The sequence below is a fragment of the Oryx dammah genome, unplaced genomic scaffold (genome assembly GCF_014754425.2).
Source record: "Oryx dammah isolate SB20612 unplaced genomic scaffold, SCBI_Odam_1.1 HiC_scaffold_11, whole genome shotgun sequence".
Classification (NCBI taxonomy): domain Eukaryota; kingdom Metazoa; phylum Chordata; class Mammalia; order Artiodactyla; family Bovidae; genus Oryx; species Oryx dammah.
In genome coordinates, this window is record NW_024070195.1 from 30928108 (window position 1) to 30929968 (window position 1861).

Below are 1861 nucleotides of genomic sequence, written 5' to 3' on the forward strand. Positions count from 1 at the left end.
GAGATAGGTTAATTTAAATTTGCATCTATTGTTAGATTTAAGTGTCACAGCTTCTTTAAAGATAATACTGTTCCAGTGTGAATGCTTCTCCCATGCCAGGTTCCGTCCTAAGTATTTCATGTATATTTCCATTTCATTTTCACAAGGTGCCTCTGACTAATGTATTTTGATTAGCTCCACTTTACTGATGAGGAAACTGAGAAGCAAAAAGGATAAAGAACATGTTGAAATTCACGGCCACTAATAAGCATGAGAAAGGAACTATAATCCATGCCTTCTTATCCAGTGTGTGTGTACTACATCAATTCAGTCGTGTCCCACTCTTCCACACTATGGATGGTAGCCCGCCAGGCTCCTCTGTCCATGGGATTTTTCAGGTAAGAATATTGGAGTGGGTTGCCGTTTCTTTCTCTAGGTGATCTTCCCGATCCAGGGACCGAACCCATCTTATTCAGAGTCCTCCTAAAATAAAAAATAAAATAAATTTCATCTACAGACCTGTCAACCTTTCCAAAAAAAAAAAAATACAAAGAATTAACTGCTCATGAATTTCAGATTATTTTCTCTGCGTCTCTCACTGAAGCTTTAAATGAATAGTATTAAATTAGAAAGTGGATTGAGGAGAAAGCACTGGAAAATGAAGGGATTTCAGTTAAACCCCAAAGAACTGGGATGGCTCCCTTTAACATCGTTTCCCCAATAAAAGCTCTTACTGATTGCCCTTCACTGTATTTACACAGAGAAATGAAACTAACTCAGGGGCGGGTCTTCCAAGCCGAAGCATCTTCCACATAATTTCTGAGTCGGCTTCCAATGCGGTAATACTACCGAGCGGAAAGCGGGATACGCGGGGCATTGAGGATCGCAGATGGAAAGAGTAGCTAGGGATTCAGTGAAATAAAACAAGGAGTTAATGAAACTGGTAAAGGTCTGATCAGAATAGAGGTTGAGAATAGGAAGTGGGGATGCAACACCTGCCCTCTACACGTGGGGGTAGGTCCCCGGGAGGTGGGGGGTAGAGGGAGAAATTAATCCGTGGGTCCAGCTTGCGGACTCCAAGCCTTGGGAGTGTGCGGTGTGCGTGGAGCTCGCCCGTCCCAGCGCCCCGATCGGTGGGAGGCCGGCGGCCACACAGCTCCTCCCCGTCCCTCCTCCCGCGGCGTCTGCGGGGCCAGCAGACCGCCCGGAGCTGAACGTGCGCAAAGCCGGCGCGCAGCCCCCCGCCCCGGCGCCCCGCGGCCGCGGTGACGCGGTGCCTGCGGGCGAAAGAGCCCGCAGTGCTGGCAGCGAGCAGGCAGCAGGCGGGATCGTAAAGCCTTGTCCCGGTTCCCGCGAGCAGTTCACCGAGGCGTCCGGGTGAGGAGGGACCCCCGGGCGGGCCGGAGCCCCTTGCGGCCGCGGGCTGGGGATGGGGTGAAGGGTGGGTGGGTGGCTGGGATGTTGGGGGATGGGAGGATGGGGTGAATGGGAAAACGGGGTGCTGGGGAGGCTGGTGCGCTGGGAAGATAGGGATGGGACGATGTGGGTGCTGGAGGTTGGGGGGCTGGGACTCAACCTGCACTCCCCCCCAAGCTGGAGCTGGACTCGCCGTCCCCGCCGCCCTCCTAGCCGCGCTGGATCTTTGCGGGGAGGGTGATGGAATTTGAATTCAGTTCTCCCAGACCTTTTTCCCCGGGGAAGTAACCTCTAAGAATCTGGTACTGAGAGGGAATCCGGCCGGCCGCGGGATCCCGGAGCAGCGGAAGCTTTCTTATCGTGGGTCACCCGCGTACTCAAAAGAAACACACACACACACACACACCCCCTCCCTCTGGGGGAGTGTTTCTCTCTCTCTCACACACACACACACACACACACACAC

The 1861-nt window shown here is 53.0% G+C and overlaps 1 protein-coding gene across 2 annotated transcripts in view; it reads left to right on the plus strand.

Moving 5' to 3' along the window:
- The first annotated feature begins 820 nt into the window (after positions 1 to 820).
- Positions 821 to 1861, plus strand: part of PLA2G7 (phospholipase A2 group VII) — a 35228-nt gene continuing 34187 nt past the window's right edge. The window contains exon 1 of one of the 2 annotated variants that reach the window (XM_040249522.1): positions 821 to 1356. The gene's annotated coding sequence lies outside the window, so the exon portion shown is untranslated. The remainder of the gene's footprint in view (positions 1357 to 1861) is intronic. The other variant, XM_040249521.1, reaches the window with a different exon arrangement.